General features: G+C 45.8%; 1 pseudogene; it reads right to left on the bottom strand.

Annotated features, from left to right (window-relative positions):
• Nucleotides 1–19829, bottom strand: part of LOC123586602 — an 82290-nt pseudogene that overhangs the window by 18437 nt on the left and 44024 nt on the right.

The following is a 19829-nucleotide window of genomic DNA, read 5'->3' on the forward strand; positions in this document are numbered from 1 at the left end:
CGGGGTTTGTAAGGTGCACTTTCCTGAATCTTTTGTACTTGCCCTACATAAAATATTTCCTTTCTTGTCTGCCCACATTTCTGCATTATCTGATTTGGGTAGCCATTCCAACTCAGTGGCTGTAACACATTTGTCTTAGATGCTCCCTCACCAAGAACATTGATACAAATATTCAACCGAAGTGCCACAATAAGGCTTGAAAGCTATAAGTCAGGGTCCACAGCATCTTCCATAAAGCTGTCACACCACCTGGGGAGATGGGGAAGTAAAGTATGCTTCCCATAACCACTTTGGTATTTAGTTACTTCTACTCTTTCATGACACTGAGTGTCTCACTTTCTCTCACTTCCCAATGGGTTCCTGAGATCTCTAAATCCTAATTTGTCTTAATTCACAGAGAAGTTAGTGGCTTTCAGATCCTGATGATCTAAGGACTTCCTAAATAAGACCTCAAGGGAAAGCAAATCATTTTGTTAGACACTGGCAGTCTTCTGTCAGATGTTCCGGGAACAAGTGAAGGAGATCTTGTGTGGGTAGAAGGAAGAAGACATGGGCTTTTAATTTTCCTGATATTGTGATCACATGAATTTTTATCTCCTTTATGGAAAACTCCAAGCTTTTTAATCAACCAAAGATGGGCTACATGGATTCTCTTCCTTGCGGAGTCTTAATGCCTCTGCTAGAAGCTTGTCCCACACCCCACCTGAGGAGGTCTAGACTTTCATTAGGTATAATCCTTGCTAAACTTTCCATTCTGTGGTAGGTCTACAGCTTGAGAACAAGGATGATAATATTAAGGCTCATGGTGTGGGTCCAGTAGATTCTAAAACCCACACTGCCTTGTTCAGTTCAATTTGTTTCCAAGTGTCTATCTTCCTGTCTTAGGGATTCCTAGCTGGTCCCTGGTCACCATTCCCACTACAAGGGAAGAGCTTCCACCCATGCCTACTTCTGTTTGCAGGGACAATTCTTGGCATAAGGAATTATATACAAAAAAAAAAATAGACCAACTCCTTTCATATAGTTTGTAGATCTCTCCACTAGAATTCATTTTTTCAGTGAGCATTATGGGCAGGGTAATATCTCGTTTAGTCTTTGGTGTACTCATCTTAACAGTTGAGCAAATACCTGATCACAGAAATAGATCAGGGTGGATATGAGAAGACCAATTTCTAGACAGGAAAAATTAATGCCAAAAAACAAAGATAACAAGACATTTTACTTCAGAACAGGAAGGAAGCTACTATGGCTGATGCTTATTAATATCCGCCCCCCTTCTCAAAGATATAGTGGGGCTTTGGGTGAGGGTAACACAGGACCTAATGGGCTGAAGTTAGAATCACTCCAGTGCAGATGGAAGTGTAGTGCAGAGTTGGGATTTGTCTTCAGAAATCACTGTGGGTAAGAGAAAAATGTGCATTAGTGAGAAAGGTTGAAGTAGGGAGATGGACAGGAAACCTAGGAAACCTAGGTTTCACTATAACCTAGAAAGACGTAGTGACTTGGACCAGAACAGTAAGCAAGGAAAGGGGAGTGGCTTGAAAGAAAGCTCTAGACAGGGGCTGGAATAAAGTCGTTTTTTTAAAACTGAAATCAGAACATGTTGACTACTAAGTATCTTTTACTGGCTTCATAACTCCCCATGCTGGAGAGACAACCATGGCTCTTCTGCCCACTGCCCATCACTAAGACTCCCTGCTGCATTTTCCAGGGACTTTCAATGGTATATAGTTCCCTACAAATGATACTAGTTTCAACCCTGGGATATGCACCATCTATTTTGACAGGAACCCCAGATACCTTGGTCAACTTAGGATCTCGAAGAGTCAAAATAGAACACTTCTGTTGGCTAAAAGGCTGGGACAAATCAGGACTCCCTAGAATAATACGATTGGCTTAGACACATCTATTCCATTGTGAACCTACTTTCCCCAGAGGTATGGCTTGCTGCTTTACTGATAGTCACCTGTTGGTTGTTTCAGAGACTGGAACTATGGAATGGGACAGAGGTTCAGGATGTTGGTCTCCTTGGTCCTGCTTTGACAGTCATAACATAGGATCTTTTGCTCACCGTGAACCTGGAGAGCCCCAACGCCTAAATTTAGGTCTCCCTTTATCATATATTCTCTTAGCATCTTTCCCTGAATGTAGGCAGGTAGCATGGCATAGTGACAAAATGATACTCATTGAGAGTCTTCCTTAACTAGAAGTTCCTGAACAAATTCCTCTGCCCTACTGCCCAGCCTGACACCTGCAGACTCCCAATTCTTAGTGACAAGGCTCCTAGCTTCTGAGGGTAGGCATGGTGGTCACAGATTCTCCTCATGAACAGTTAGCTATAAATCAGTGAGAGGTCAAGGAACCTTCCTACTCAGGAAGTGTGGCGCCAGTCATGGCTGAGAGATTTCCTGCTTAAGATGGATCCTGAACCCTGGGGACATTTTTCCTGTCAATCCTGACCATGCTAAAGTGCCCATCACTCCTGGATCTCCTTCAAATAATGACTTGTCCTCTAACCATTCTTTAGGAACTTGTTTATCAAAATCCCAATCTAGCACAGCAACTTAATAGCTTTCAATGAGGGAGGAGGGTCCTGTGTTTGTTAAACTGTTCTTCCTCAGCACCACTGCTTCCAGGTAATCACCTGGTCATGCCATCACAACCTATAGAAGATTACAGTAAGTCCTCAAATTCAGGCAGTGCTGAGCAGAGAGGACAACTGAACTCCCTGATGAAATCCTGCATAGAGTGGGAGATATGAAGGTTCTGGGACAAAGATACTAGAACCCTAAACCCCAAGGGAAACAAGTGAACATTTTTGGTACATATTGAAGCTCCATTTTGTAGATTAGGATATAGGTTTGTTTTTTTAAAACATGATTTCTGGAAGAGAGCCTATGAGAATGACTCTGCACTTTTGGAAGAGACAAATCATGAGTGATTAACGGTTTTTGAAAATTCTGCAGAAGAGATGAGAGGCAGAAGTTGATTTGTCTAAGATTGATTCCCTGCAGTCTGGCTTCCAGAAGAATTGGCCCCTTGCAAGCTTCATAGAAACCATCTACAACTCAACTCAAGGTCATCAATCCTTAAAGTGTTCTATTCCTGCCCGTACCAAAAATCACACAAGGATAAGGGCTGCTGGTTTTGGACCATGAACTCTGAGATGGTAGTCCCTGCTGTGAATTTTACATGACAGCAGCAACTAGGTTTGGACCTATCCCCTGGTCATTTTTGTGGAAATCCAAAAGTCCCCTAAGCCCATGAATACCTCCCAGGCAGGACAGTTCTGGAGCCAAGGTCTGACACAGCCCTGACCACACCAGAGGAGGGGCCAATTTTTTCTGGTTGTGCAGCTTCAGATTCCCAAATTAGAAGCAGCAGAGGAACCTCTTCCAGAATCTGTTGTCCTGCCAGATGGCTCTACCCTGCCCCAGAACACAAACACTCACACTACTCTGCAGCTTTCTCCCCATGAATGGTGTTCAAATAGGCATGGTTATTAGTTCTATGTAGCCACAGGCCTTTGCTGCAATGGAAACTGGTGTCCTAGACAAAGCATCTGTTGTTCTAGCATCCATAGCAGTTTTCTCGAAGGGGATTAGAGTGTTAGGGATGGATTCTTGCAATGCCTGGCCACATCACCCTACAGCAATTTCTAGCTCTAAAGGTGGGTTTCAGATACTCTTAGGAACTAGCCCGGCAACATTCTGAGAAGAGACCTGGTGGGGACAGTATGCTTGCACAGGGTGCAATCTCTTGTTCTGGGTCTCCAAGGTCACTGAGGTCAGAGGTGAGAATGTATCTGGAAGAATACAGATATAGGTCAGGAACCTACACCTGGATGTCTCTTTTTGCATGACAGAAGACATAATCCTGAGTTGAACACAAGTTTCATCAGGATAGAAGAGAACCTGATTGTGAAATAACACCATCTCTGAACATGTAGCAGGCTCACATCCATACTGCTCAAAACCAAGACAAACCGAGGCAGAGAACAACGGTTACATTGAGAGAATGTCAGCGATACGACCTCCCACTATTTTAGGAGAAAAGATCTACCTGGCATGGATAGGAAGAACATAGGGCAACATGAAACCCAGACACTATAATCTGGATAATCTCAGCCAAAAAAGAGCAATTTCTCCTTTAGGCAAAAAAATTAAAACATTCTTACTCCAACATAAGGATCTATGTCCCAAGGCAGATCCTAACCAATTTCAAGGCTGCTACTATTCCTGGGAAGCCAGTGTGGGAGCAGAGCAAGGTGTCAGAAAGGCAAGCCCTTCTCCGTGATAAATTCAGGCTGGGTGTATTTGGAAGTGAGTGGAATAAGCCTAGGCAAGGAAGCATGGCCTCTCCCTAGAAAGCCTCCATGAGCTCGGGCCATTGAGAAGTAAGGAGAGAAGGTCTTTCAGGGACCTGGCCTTGCCCGTCCCATCAACTACTATGAACCCAGCAGCCCTCTCATAGTCTAGGACAGGCCCATCAATAGAAAAGCCTATCTTCCAAAGAAGCCCTTAGTGTAAAAACCAGAAGTCTCAAGGCAATTGATATCTGATCAGGGTGGTGGAAGAAGGGGTCAAGTTCAGCAGCCTCACCTTGTAAGCCTGCCGAGATAAAGCTGGTCTCCCTTAGGAGTAGTTGTCTCAGGACATTACTCCCCTGTAAAGGAGAGGTGAATTAATTCAGAGCACATTGTGCCACTGAATACAGTGGGAGATCCACAGCAGCTAGAGAAACCATTCTCCTGGACCATATGTGGAAGTGGATGTGAATTAGATTCTTCCCAACATGATCACCTGATAGAGACTGAGACATCCTCATCACTTCTAAGGACATTGTTTGATGTACTTGGCATTGCTACCCTCCAAGTCGGTACCTTAGATGTCCCACACTCTTGGATGGATTTTGGCAATAAAGTTCGTCCGGCAGGTAAGAGATGGGTTTCTCCTTAACAGCCAATTAGTTAACCCCAATGGATTTCACATACCTAATTAAGCAGAATTACTCCTAAGTCCAATGAAAACTTGCAAGCATCTCCAGTGGTTTTACCCACCCCCCTTCATTCTTGCCAAAATTCAGGAAGTTAGAACACCTCCACACGTGGTCCAGCTTCTTCTGTCCTCATTTCAGTTCCTTCCAGTTTCAACTACACTCAGCTCTAATTGCCTTTATACAGAGGCAATTAGACCCTTGATTACATCAACCTGGAAGGCATGAGGAATCTGCCAGGGATGAAAGGCAGCATTTGCAGGGAAGTTGCCCCACAATTTTCTCCCCACGTATTTATCCAGGCTACAGAAGATTTTGTACCCTGGTTTCAGTTCTATTGAGCCTTCAGAAAAAGTGATGTCCTGACTGGAAAAATACGTACACTGCTTTGAGCTGAACTGAAGCAGATTTCTACAGATCCCATAGGTCTAAGGTAAAAAGGCTTTGGTCTTCACAGTGGCAGAAGCTTGGGAGATTCCTCCTTGTTTTCTTAATATGTAATGATTCCTCAGGCAAGGTTTCCAAATTTAGGCCAGTTATGCCAACCTTGCAGCCCAAAGGAGAGCCCAGGAAGGCACAGAAACCTTCAGGGCTCCAAGTCTGTTTCCTTTTCCTTCCAAACTAGCATACTTGCTCAAGAGAGTGCCCTGGTTATTCTGTTGTCTGTAGGCCCTTAAGAACTTCCAGGTTTGGAGGCTGGACATTTCCTAAAACCACTTCGAAGAAATAGCCAAACATGGACCCCTATGCAGCTGAACAGCATACTTATTCCTCCACAAACTCAGGACTCCTAGAGTTCTCCAAATCCTGGTCCACTGGAGAAGGCTCTTCAGGAGACCCAGTACAAGGCATAGCTGTTGTAGAGGCATCAGAGAAAAGCAGAAGTTTCATTTTGGAGGACACCTGCATGGAATGGGAGCTCTGGCCTCCTCTGTCTCCAGGTCACAGGACTATAGACAAGCACCTGAACTCTTGTTAGCACAGTTCTTCCCCCTCTGCTTCGGGAGCCAGCCTAGATAGAGCAAAGACATGTGAGACTTATCTTTAGGCACCTTGAGGGAGACAGGACACGGACCCATTCCTAGTTTGTAGATCTAGTCAGAAACAAGTAAAACTGATCACATGGCCAGAACCTCTGACTCAGGTGATAGGGTCCCTTCCATCAGTAGCTTCTGCCCAGAAACAGCATCTTCCACCAGCACAACTGTAGTGAATGGGTCAAGCTGGGCAGTTAAGACATTAGGCTTGAAGTCTAATACATTTACCTGGCTTCAGAAAAGGGTCCTAAAAGGACAGGAAGTATATCTGCAAGTTGTACTTTGAGATAGCACCCCAATCTACTCCTTTAAATGTGAGCTTGCCTTGGGCTTATGCACCCCTTGCTTATTGATCTAGACCCCATAATTGGTAGATCTAAGGTACTTCCCTCGGGACTTTGCAGACCACTTGCCTTGAGGAAAAAGAGGACCAGACTTTCCAGAAGATTAGGCCTTACCACACTCGAGAGGAGCTACCACAGACCACCTTGATTCCTGGTGCAGGGGAGGGGTCTGGACTGCCTTGTCAGGACATGGCTTATAGGGCTGCAGGGGTATCCTTTAGTGGAGGGACACCTGAGAACCCCATCTTCTGGTAGAATGAAGGAAGCCAGAAGCTGTTCAAGAACAAATGATCAACTGCTGAGCAACAGCCTCTCCTGCACATAATCCCTTATTTCTAGCACCTTCCCTTTCAATCCCTCTGCTTCACCTGCAGGGAGAGATGGGTCTCTGGGAAACTAGTCCATTACCTTTCTAGGTTCCTGAATAAAGCAACCTTTCCTTTACCACCAACACTGGTCTCTCAAGCATTGACTTTTGAGCAGCAAGCAGCTGAATTTGGGTTTTGGTAACAGTCTCATTGGGGGACCCAGAAGACTCAAGTGTACAGCCTTCTAGAGCTGCTCACATGCATGGGCATGGAGTGCTGCAATGAGGTGAACCCATAATCTACCTTTATCTTGGGTCTGTAAGGCCAGTTAAGGGCCCTGTGAGAAAGTGGACTCCAACATATTTTCCCAGGCAGCTCTTGGTCAGCCCAGACCTGACGAGTGTCTTACCAAAATCCTTATATGGAGGAAATCCCTACTTTAAAGGCTCAAGTCTCCACAACCCAGTACTGGACAGTTGCAGATCATGACTTTGCCTGGTCTCTTTTCAGATGTTAGGACTTACTAGTCTAAGACTTCATCTCCGCAAAGGCTGCCAAGTGGTGCCCCACCTCACCCACCACCAGTGACACAGTGGTTGGTCAACACTTGGGCTTCAACACTTGAGCAGATGTGACTCATTCATCCCGTCCCTTCCTAAAGGTTACCTCTTCTCCAGTAGGTCTGCTGTTCTTGCTTCCTGGCCTTTATGTAGTGAAGTAAGGGCCTCTTTTCCCTGACTTCACTCTTCCCATCAGGAAGAAGCAGACACAGAGTGGGGGGTAGAGCTGGCCCCACAGAAGCCCTGAGCCTTTAGACTATACCTTGTAACAGGAGTCTTGAGAAGTGCTCAAGTCAACAATCCACTAGAAAGTAGACAGACCCATCTGGTTTGTCTGGGAGAAGGATTTTGTTCATGTTCTTCCTCTAGAGATTTTCAGAAAAGGATCTAGTTCCGTTTAAGGGGGACTGGTTCCTTGTTTGTCTTGGTTCAAAAAATAAAGTTAAAATTAAGAAATAAGCCACAAAACACTTCACCAGATTCAATAGACTGGTGCTGGTGGCCTACTGTTACATAAACCCAGGCTCGTAGAAAACTGGAAGCACCTTGTTCATGTTGAGATTTGCCACCTGGACTCCAATCCTGCTACTTCTCAACCACAGTCCTGTCCTGCTTGCATGGTCCCTAGTCTGTCTAGATAGCACGGGGATCCTGGGAAACAAAGCAGCATGGAGGTCAGGTCTGGCTGCCTTCTCTGGACCACTGGGTTATTGTAGCTAGTTGTAGCCCCTTGCTGGGGAAGGGGGAGGGCCATACCATGACCTCCGTATTTATGGTGGGTACTGGAGCTCCATCCTCAGCTACCCTGATGGTCACTACCTTGACAAATTTGAAGTAACAAGATTCATCTGTCAGAGCAGACATCCAATGGATGGCTCACCCAAACCCCTTCTACTTCTGGAAAAGTCAGACCCTGTTAAACCCTCTTTGATTCATGTCTTCCCATCCTATCACTTTTATTGTGTGGCTCAATAGCACCTATGTGAGAAAAGTAATTCCCTCAGTCTTGCAAAGAAACCAAGGCTCCTAGGAATAACATGTTTCTGTTAAGTAATAGCTTTTGAAAATGAAACCAGGGTCAAAAGCTCACTGGCTTCACCACAGGGGGAGTTCTAGAACTCAGAAAACTCAGAAGGTAAGAAAAATTAATCCTGGACCATCAATGCATCAACGTGTGCTTAGCGGCCGTGCGCCTGCTGTCCTGAGGGCAACCACAGGACAAGCAGAGACCCCAGGCAGCATGCACTCATGCACCTGAACACCACGGTGTACCCAGAGAGCCTGTAGGACAGGTTTGCATGACAAGACCTCCGTGGTCTGCTAACCACAATGACCAAAACATTTTTAGCATTTTTATCTTAAGATGAGAGAGAGTGAGTGGCAGAGGGGCAGAGAGGGAGACACAGTCTGAAGCAGGCTCCAAGCTCTGAGCTTTCAGCACAGCCTGATGCGGGGCTCGAGCCCGTGAACTGTGAGATCATGACCTGAGCTGAAGTGACGCTTAACCGACTGAGCCACCCAGGCACCCCTGACCAGAACATATTTCATAAACCTACTGAGGCAGACCTCAGCCATGTCTCCACTGATTCATCCTCCAGCTGGTCTCCTGGATGTCACAAAGCTTCCCTCAGGAGCTTCCCAGGTGAAATCTGAAACCAGCCCCCATAGGCAGTGTTGGGAGACGTCCAACAGGCAGGCTGCTCCAGGTTGGTAAGCAGTAGTTTTAAGAAGCAAAGGGAACCTCCACTCGAAGAGGGTCTTGGGTGGCAGCAAGAGAAGTGGATCCTCACACTCGCCCACAGGTCTTAAGAGTTGATAAAGAGGCCTTGCCTGGGTGCAGGTTCATACACGGCACAAGGCTGCATCTCCACTTGAGAGTGTGTCCTTGGAGCAGCCTCTGGAAGGGGAGCAGGGAAGAAGAACCCTCCCTCCGAGGATGGGAGGAGGTGAGGAGTCTCCCAGTGCTTGGGTCCATCTCACGAGTCAATCCACATCCTGTCTTTTTGATTTCTAAATGGGCCTTCCTGGAACTCCTGCCCTCACCCACATTTCCTGCCTTGGAGGTCCTCACACACCTGAGAGGCAGGGTGAAGTGTCCCAGAGCAGAGGAGACCCCATCAGAGGACATTATCTGAAGGCCATGAAGCTTCCAGAGCCTAATTCCCACACACGTGTTTCACAAGACCCAGTGAAGTCAGGGGGCCTTCCCACAACCTAGAATGAAAGAATCAACCACCCCCCATTTCTACATGACCAGGAGAGATTGGACAGAAAAGGTTTTTTTTTTTTGTTTTGTTTTTTTGTTTTTTTGCTAGAAAGGAGCCAGACCTAGGACCAGAGACTATACTCCTTAACTTTAATCCTTTCTGCCCTCAGATCCCCCACCAGCACATGTGGGGAATGTACAACTGCACATGTGCCCTGCTCTCAGAGCATTACAGTTAGCACTGTGTCTCTAGGCACAAGAGACAGATTCTTGTTCCTAAATGGAGCTAGAGAAGGGGCCATCAGCCTTCCAGTCCAGCTCTTGGCCACAATTGTTTGTCAAGATGCCTTCATAAGGCCTCTTTGCAGGAATGGTTACATATCTCAGCTCAAGAAGGGCCAGGGAAGCAAAAAATTAGTTTTGGGTTCTGGAGTTTCTCCATAGGAAGCTCCACATAGTACAGAGAGCACCTCTCCAACAGCCACTTTTGCCTTATGAACAACACTGGACATTGATGGAAAGGTCACCTTGGTTCTAGGTAATCCCATTTCATGGGGCCTGGTGTTCTGTGGACAACACCACTCCAGGAGTCAGGGATTCTGGGAGGGATGCTTAGGCATCAGCTGTAGCTCACTGCCTTGAACAAGACTGCTTCAGGTCATGCCGGAGAAGTCTGCAATCCAGCAGCCTCCCACCCCTCCCCGCACCCTGACCCCCACCCCCCGCAATCAGGAAAGGGAATAAAGATCAGTATCCAGATATCCAGGCCCAGCAGACAACAGTAAGAAGCAAATGTGACCAAGTCATGGGTCTGGGCAGTGATTTCCCAGGACGACATCCAGCTTGGAAGCAGCTCCAAGCCATAGCCCTGAGTCCTGGGTCCCAAGCTTCAGCTGATGCCAGCCTGAAATTCTAGTGACTCCTCTAAGGTCCTCCTTCCTAAACATCACATCTGGTTTCCCCACTCTCTGGACGTGCCGTACTGGGAGTTTTGAGATCCAGTGCTGGCTCTACCTCAAAGCAGGAGCATTTTAGGGATATACATCATGGGCTGGACTCCAAACCATGGGCAAACAGGTTCTTCATGGTCAGGCAATACCGTCTTTTGACTTGTGACATCAATGTTCCTCCATCCTTTTTTGTGGAAAGTCCATCTCTTCAAACACCTTTTATTTCCTCTGGGCAGTGACAGACCAGTGTTGGAAGGGAATTTTGCTTCTCCACCCACAGAAAGCTACATTGCTTTGGATAGTCAAACTTTTATACCTATGCCATCCCCTTAGCTCATTACCAAAAGCCACCTTGTGTCCATCTCAGCCTTTCCAGTGAACAAGGGTTAAGCAGGTGATGTAGGAAAGCATTCTTCCATTTTTCTCTAGGGACCCTCAGTGAAGAGTTTGCTTCCATACGGCCCCCAGCCCTTTTCCTTGGGCAGCTCAGCTCTTTATAGTTTCTATTTACTGAACCCATTTCTTGACAAACCAGAGGCTGCCTAAGCCCTCAAAAATCCTATGGATGGGGAGGGAGAAAAAGGAAACAGTCTCTGGGTTTTGACTCAGGAAGGCTAGCTCCTACCATGCCAACAAGCTCATCACACCCACACTGCCCCAGGAGGCATCACGATAGTTGGTTTTGAGTGTGTATAGGTTTACATTCTTTTCTAATTAAAACATAAGAAATCAGTTTTAATCTCTAAATACATTTTTATGACTATTCATAGCATTTGCAAACCCTGTGCCCACAGGAATGGCAAACCAGTTTCTAAAGTTTGCCAGTACCCTTACTAGTGGGAGGTAACTAGCATAAAAGTCCTGAACCTTTGCTCTACATAGAATGGTGTTCTAGTGGGTTAAAGTTCAGCTAATGAGGCTGAGAGATGGGCCAGAACCATAGACCAGGGCATTTCATTAAAAACTGCCTTCTCCAAGTGGTCACTGTAGGTGCTGGGATTTATTAGTCTTCTGAATCAGGCTCATCCGGTCAGAAGTCAATGCCCTCCATTCAGCTTAAAGCCTCTCCAACCTGTTCTCCTTGCTGCCCACCCTAATTAGGCCTACTGAAGTTACAGTCAAAGACCAGGACAATTGGGGGAACTCTTATGGACAACGGAAACTAGATGCAAGTCTACTTTAAGAGGACATTTCCTGTTTTTAGGGTCTCCTACATTGGCAGCAGCCCAGGCACATGGAGCCTGGATTCATAGGGCAGGAAAGTCATTCCAGGAGCTACAGGAGGTGCATGGCCCAAGATACAACCTAGAGACTCCATTAGGAAACTGGATAACGTTTCTAAGAAGAAGCCCAGATATAGAGCTCCAGATTCTTTAAGGATAGAAGAACACACCCAATACCAGAGTCTCCTATTAGGACATTGTGGGAAGACTTCACTTCAATGCTCAATAGAATACATAGGATCACATACACAAGGAGTTTTTCTTAAACTTGAAGCCATGGTCTTGGTTCTTCATTTAACCCTACTCTTGGAGGTGATTCCAGAGCTGGTCCTGGGACACAGGGTATATGGAAATCTAGACACTGAGAATTTCACATGACCGACTAAAGGAAAGCTACACACTCCCTCACCTAGTCCTAGTTAAAAGATGTAGCCAAGATATTAAACTAGACACCAGAGGTCAGGAGTCCATGGGGATGCATAATTGTGCACCCATCTCCAAGACAGAGGACTTACTTGTGACCATGCCCACTCTGAATGGATAACTGTATTAAGCGTGTGGTTGGAGCTTAAGGACTTCCTTCACAAGCAATTCATCATCCTGTCTGCTGAAATGTGACCCATGTAGCCCACTCAGAAGTGTTGCCTGATGCAGTCTCCTACTGGTTCCTCCCATTGGTTGGACACAGTGGGAAGAAATCTAACACTGTCCAGGATTTGATTCGGAGATCACCTATAAGGTCCCAGTGCTGGTGGACAGTGGGGTAGCCATCCTAGGATTCTCAGGAGAAGGAGATTGGGGTGTAGGACAGGCAATGGGACCCACTGGATTACACAAATGTTTCCAGGAGCAAGAAGGGTGGGTGGGTATCTTGCAGAATTACTCAGACACGTCAGCTCCAGAGCTCTGTGCTGGATTAACAGAGGCCTTGTTGGGTCGGCTTCAAAACTTAGACCTTTCTATCAGATCAACCCTGCTTCTCCCCCTCCTTCCTTCCCTTCACTGCTGCTTAGGTCTCATGTCTAAAACTTGGTCTGGGCATCTGCTTTTTCCTGGGACCCTGTACTTCCTAACGTTTGATAGATTTAGTAATTCATTAAGCAACTTTAATGAGACTAACCTTGTGGAAGCATCAGCCTTGTGTCAAAGCCTTGAAAATAGAATTGTGGGGCACCTGGGTGGCTCAGTCAGTTGAGCTTTGGACATTGGCTCAGGTCATGATCTCACGGTTCCTGAGTTCAATCCCCACAGCCAGCTCACTGCTGTCAGCATGGAGCCCCCTTCAGATCCCTCTGTCCCTTTCTTCCCCTCCTCCACTTGCTCTCAAAAACAAACTTTCAAAATGGAATTCTTGTTGCACGGTCTTCCATGAGCACCCAGAGGAGAGGGCAGACAGGATGGTTATCTGTTTAAAGGTTCTGATAAAGGTCTAGATGTTTTTTTCTCCTCTTCTTTGGCTTCACAGCGACCTTTTGCAGTGATCTTGGGAAGGGTCACAGATATCCCCACTTCAACTTCTCAGTATTCTTATAGAGACCAAGAAAAGTTGACCTGACCATGGGAAAAGTTCATTCCCTGCTGCCCGTCCTGTAGCCACAATCCCATGTTGGATAGAAGTTCTCAGATGCTCTTTCATCCTGTGTCCAACTTGGCCTCCTCAAAATTTGTGCTAAAAGCCACATATGTTGTAACTTGGTTTTTCTACCTCCCATCTCTTGTCATGACCCTGTGATTATTTTCAGTTACCCTCACCAATATCCTCAGATATCCATCCTTATGATCTGGTTATGATTTTAGGGCCTAGAGCATTTTCTTGAACTTGTATTTTGAGTGTAGATCTGTGAATTTGAGATACTGGGACCAAGGCAGGCCACAGTTACCCATAATCTCACAGTTACCTAGCCCCAGATGATTCTATGAGGACTGTTCTGGATTTGAACTTCAAGGACCTTAGGATGGACCACCATAAAGCTGGAACTCCTTTACATCATCTGGCATCTAAATGGCTTATCCTTTGAAAGGAAATACTCTCAGGCCCTGAACGAGTCCCTCAAAAAAGTGCTCAAATGCGTATAGAATAACCAAGCATCTCACGTCTGTGTTACATTTCCCAGACAACCTGGAATAAGGTAACCACGACTTGAGTTTGTTTCTGGAGATGTTGGACAGTTCTTGACCCTTCAAAGCTTTTTAGGAGTTTTCTGATTTCTCATGTAATCACTTGCAGTTAGGCAGTGACCAGCTCTGTGGTAGGAAGACTCCTTGAAATTGATCCCACCCTTGGAGTCTACTATCAATGTATCTTGGATGGCAATGTAAATTGACCTTTTGAAGGTCTTCTAGCTTTAAAGTTTCATCAAGTTATATTTTCAGTATTTCGAGAAGTTCGAGTGAGCAGTGTGTGCTTAAAATTTGGACTGAGGTATTAAGACTCAAGAGGTGGCCAATTGCCACACATGTCCAAGTAATTAATAGATTTATGTTACCAGAGATCGATTTACCTGAATAGAGACACCTACAGAACTTCCAATCCCTTAGGATTTACACCTTGATTCCCAAGGAGAGGGACTATCAGAAATCTTCTTCATACAATGAGATCAAAGGTCCTGTCAAGCCACGGACTACATCATTCCTCCTTTATCTGTATTTCTAGCTTCTCCTTGTTCTAAAGGAAAAGAAATAGCTTAGGTTTATGAGACTTAACATAAAGGAATGCAAGCTGATCCAGAAAATCTTGCCCTTATAGAAATTTTATCCCCCATCTTGCTCTGGCATGAAACCCAGTGGGCATCCCTTAAAGGGAAGGGGAGGTTAAAAAAAAAAAAAAAAAAAAGGAAAACATATCCACCTGAGATCTTAGAGCCCAAAGCTAGGGACTTGTGTTCCACCCAGGCCTGAATCAACCCTTAGCTTCCTCTTCTGCTTTTAGGATTTGGTTCCAGGTCTCCTATTTCGAGTGTTGGCCTGCTACTTCTATCTTCCACCTCCAACCAACTTGCACGAAGGTTTTTGGACCTACTATAGTCCCTTGGCTTTGTGTATTACTGTTCTATTATTTCTCTCCATTGCCTAAAGTATACTCACTCTCACCTATGTGAAAGTCTGGTTTCTTCAACTCCTGGAGATGTATCTCCAGCCCCACTTAAAGTCCCTGAGGACATGAGCAAGCTGAATTTGTCTGCCTTGGATGATGGGGGTCTGCTTTAGGAGCACTAGCAGCTATATTCTACTGGCCAGAAAGACCAGTGTTAGCAGCTCCAGTCATATAGTCCCCACCAACAAGGATATAGGCTCAGGAAGGCATATATCAAAGTCATGGCAACCCAATTGTGGCTGGAAATTGAGGAAGGGGACACTAATTTGGGATTCCCTTCAGATATCGGACAGGCTCTCAGGTCATCACTAACATTCTCTAGGAATTTAGAGTAAGCAACAGTCCAAGACAACAGTGGCAAGATTCTGTGTAGTAAGAAGCTACTCTTTTCATCGGGCAGCCTATAAAAGCTACTGTCTCCAGAGCCTCAGAAGACTCTAGAATTCCAATCCAAATTTCCCACTATACACTGAAATCCTTAGCCGGTTGGGTGAGCCGTTTCAATCCAGAGCAAAAAAAGGCTTACAACACACATTTTTAGAAGTAAAGGCGATTCCAGGATTATCCCTAAGGTTATTTGGTTTCTTTTCTCATTCCCCATAAGAACAACTTAGTGGTTACAATTCAATGGATAATGACAACTGCTCTTCCATACTGACAGTATCTCAATGAAACACTCACAGAGGTCATCAGGAATACCGGCATAGAAACCAACCGGTTTCATTTACTCATCTACATTATCCAACTTAAGTCCTACTTTAGCTTTCAAGATCCTCCTACAGGAGGTTGTAACCCCCCTTTGTGGATCACGAGTGACTCTTTCTCCTGCAGTAGCTCCATCAGAACCTTCCTCCCAGTGTGGAAGCAGAGGACACGAACCCTGAGGTCCCTCACATGTCAGGCTCTGTAAGGACAGTTATTTCCAAGGTTTAGTCCCTTCTTGTAGAGGAAGTGACATTTAAGTTTTGACTATCCATAAGATACTTCTAAAGCTAAATTCAGCATCTTGACTGCTGTCATCTTAAGAATGTCCAACAAGATGTTCATGTATTTGTCCTTTGAATTAGACCCTCCTAAGTAGTTTCTGCCAGCAAATGACTCTGAGACTGGCTCCTCATTTGAGGAATTTTGGCCACACTTTTATCATGGGAAAAGCCCAATTCCTCTCTCCCTATCTGGTGTGTGGGAAGCCTCTTGGCCACCAAGTAGACCTGCAGTTTCTTTCTGTGTAACTGCTTTCCTGCCATGCACCTCTGCTGAACTCCCGGGGAGTGGGGGAGGGGACAGGTGAGTGCCCCTCTGAACTCCACCCACTGCAGATGTGCTCCTTTGTAGGGCTGTCTGTCTTGAAACTTTGTGGCTTCAAGTGTTTAGCCACATCTTGGACTTGCACCTGTTCCAGTGGCAGGTCACAAATTCAGGCATTATTCCCTCCCAGGCTATGTGAGTAGGTCTGGTCTGATTTCTTGGGCTCTGTGAGTTTCCAGCATCTCTCATCCCTGGCACTGCCATTATCCTAAAGGCAGATTACAGAGTGTTCCTAGCTAGACTCCAGTATCTCCTTGTCCTCTTGTGAATTCACTCAGTGGATGGAGGAATAGGTACACTTAAGGAGACGAAATAGAGGTGAAAGTAGTCCAGAGAAGATGGAGGATACAGAAACAGCATAGGAAAAATACAGGATGTAGCACAAGAAGTCCAACATGCACACATAGGTTAGGAAACTAGGACAGACAATATTGAATAGCAAGTTCTCCAAAGAGCGGAGGCTGATTAACTTGCCTTTTGCAAGAAGTATTGCATTCTCAATCAATGCTAAAAATAAGCTTCTCAGCATGGTCCAGATTCAGCTTAGTCAACCCCGATCATGTCCTGAAAATATACCTGGATAGTTAGCAGAAGCAAGGACTTGATTCATGTCCTGAGAGGCCGGCTCCCTCTAGGCTACTGGGATATAGCCAGAGAAGGTCTGGGTCTCCACCTTGCTTGTTTGGCACCAGCTCAACACAAGCTACATGGCTGGAGAATGCCATCATAGTCCATGTCCAGCATCTACCCCTTTAGGCAGAAATCCCAGGGAACCAAGCATCTTGGCATTAGATTTGGACACGGTTAGAGATTTTTAACTGTTCTCATCTCAGGAGTACAGAAAGTAGCTCTTCCTTTTTAATGCATGGGTAACCGAGAAGACAGACATTCAGATATTCATCACCCCAGATGTATTCCCTTATCTGAGAGCTTGGAGATTTGTGAAATGGAACTGATCCTGACCATCTTCCAGGCACAGGATGCTCAGCTATGTTCCCAAAAGAACCTTGTGGTATCGCTGGGGAACAACTAGCTGGCGTTTCAGGAAGAATTCTTAGAATTTGAGATTTAGAGCAAGAGAGGCTCTCAGGAAAGTTTAGCCCTCTTAAAATGGCACATCCTGCTACCACCCAGGAGGTGTTGTCTCCATGTACATCAGACGCGTGCAGCTCTTCTTAGCCCAACACAGAGCATGCCATCTAAGCTTTCCTAGGACTTTATAGTTGTAGCCACCTGGTAAAACCCCTCACCAATCTCGTCTATCGGTCTCCCATCTCCCTCCATGCCAGCCTCTAACACATCCTCATAGTTGAAAGGTATGTGAGAAAGGTCGGACCCCAACCTCATTTCCTGCAGTTACTGGTTTCAATGCAGGTAGCAGCTTTATCTAACCTTTTATGGGATTCAAAGGATTCTGAGAATGAAGACAGTTTTCAGAGTTGAGAGGTTTCAGGTCTTGAGTTGATTAATATGGGAGTCAACCTGAAGACACAAAGTCGGCACATCCACTTGTTAAAATCTGTAATTTGATGGTTTGGCTCATCTTAAGTCTGGAAAATTAGACCCCACATTTCTTCCAACTGCCATTATCACAAAGATTGGGAACAGTAGGACATAGCAGAATTAGAGGATACTCTGGAAACCTACAAGATAGTCCCATTAGCTACCTCATGGCTACTTTGAATTCAGGCAGCTCAGACTCGAATTCAGATATGTTGCCCACGTATCAGAGGGGGATAGAGACAGGGGAAGAGAGAAACATGCAAGTGGCTACTGATGCCATGGCAACGTGAACTACAAAAGGAGAGGGCCCTCAATGGAAGTGCTCAGGAGACCAAGGGAAGCAGAGCTAGTAAAGGATTACCCTGAGGCAACCACAGGTATTCTCTGAATTTTGCGGATTTTGATGGACAAGTCATTGAGGACAGATTGTTACAATTAGGCAGCCAGTGGAAAATTTGGCATGTTGTAGTTAGTCTTTTATATAGAATGGAAGGTAGCTACAAGAAGTAGGCGTAGAGAGCCTCAAGTCAATATCTAAACCCTCCACGTATGGTAGAAGAAAGCCATGTATGACCATAGGTCAAAGTATGGAACAGATTAGAATAGTTTCTAGGTAAAAGCATTTAAGGAGTAGACAGACGATCATGTACAAATTCATTCCAAGGTTGTAGAGAATGTCAAGTGCTCTCTGACCAAAGACCTACCTTAGGAACCATGGGGGAAGAGGGAGAGATCTTGCAGGTAATACACGGGAGGGTGACCTGGGAGGATTTTAGTTCAGAGTGTACACCAGGGACCTAAGTGTGACTTGCCTGAAAGTCACCATTCAGGGAAGTATTTAGTGATTTTTTCTAAATATTATGTAACCTGCAGGATTCTACTAAATTGAAGGAAATTCGAGGGAGAAGTTTGGCAGATGTCAGAAGGGAAGAAAATCCCACATAAGGATAGCAGTGACTAGAAGGAGCATCTTGGGTGTAGACCTCCCAGAAAAAGGAGTAGGAGCGCAGGAAACCCTGAAGAGGGCAAAGTATTTAGGCCATTCAGATCCAAAAGGCACAGGCTTTAACCCAGAGTCAGGAAAAGCTGGACTATAGCCTCCAGGAACTCTAGGAATGCACACCAGCCACTGAATCGAAGTCCTTAGGGGAAACCCCCAAGATTGTGAGAAGTCTGAAGAAAATGGATATGTTTGGGGGAAAGAGTTCTGGTGGCTTTAGCTACTGTGACCCCATAGTCAGGGAGGTTTTTAACATTAAGATAGTGAGAGTCAGCACCCAGGGATGAACTGGGGAGAAGCTCCACAGGTTGGAAACACCCAAGCTCCACTCATACCTCACTGATGAGTTGTGGTCTTGGTTCATTCTTGCTATGCATCACTGCACTGGCACCTCCAGTAAGGAGGGCTGAAGCTCTGAGCTTTGGGCCTATGGATCCCAGGGCCTAGGGACCTATTCACTTCCCCAGTCCTGCCACCACAGGTCCTAGTAAAAGAAATCAAGCCACATTCTTACAGACCCATTGAACTCCTACTCAGAAAGTAGGAAATAGAAATTCAGAATACGTGAACTCCTGGATTTGTCCAGCCATTGTGGAGTGGTTATTGTGAGGGCCCCATGCTCTGTGCAAGCAGAGGGCTGGTCTGCAGAGAGAACTAAGGAAAGCAGCAGAGTCAGCTCCCTGCAGGATCAACTAACTGTAGAAACTACTGCAAGACTGCACGTGGGTAGGAAGAGGAGCTCACTATCCTCAAAGATGAGCTCCATGGCAGGAGTACAAGACAGAAGAGCCTCCCAGGATTGTCAAGGACAATTTATTAAGCATCTAGAAAATGTGCAAGGATTTTTAGGTGTAGTTAGAAAGTGGTATGCTTTCTACTCCATTAGAAACACTTTATAAGACAAAGCATATTGATAACCAGGAAATTGATGGCCAGTTACTAGGATTCCACATTGGCCCCTTTTCTTCCAGGCCCTACATCTTCCTACTACCCACCACCACCCGACACCTCTGGTTCTTCCTGTACTCAGGCCAGATGACAGAGTGGGAACCCAAGCCAACAAAGTAAGGCAGGGACACAACAATAGCCACTCGGGTGGGAGTAGGAGCCTCATTTCAGTGGTGGATGCTCCAGAAGGTTATGCTGGGGTAAACTCCACAAAGGGCACCCTGCCTCCTAGGGCCAGGAGGGGGGCATGGGCTGGGCCTTTGGCATCTCACCCATTCCTTCCACCTCCTCCCTTGGCTTTTCCTCCTTAGGCAACCCCCCCCCCCGATTCTAGGAGCTTGCCCAGACCATCC

Source organism: Leopardus geoffroyi, chromosome C3 (genome assembly GCF_018350155.1).
Source record: "Leopardus geoffroyi isolate Oge1 chromosome C3, O.geoffroyi_Oge1_pat1.0, whole genome shotgun sequence".
Taxonomy (NCBI): Eukaryota; Metazoa; Chordata; class Mammalia; order Carnivora; family Felidae; genus Leopardus; species Leopardus geoffroyi.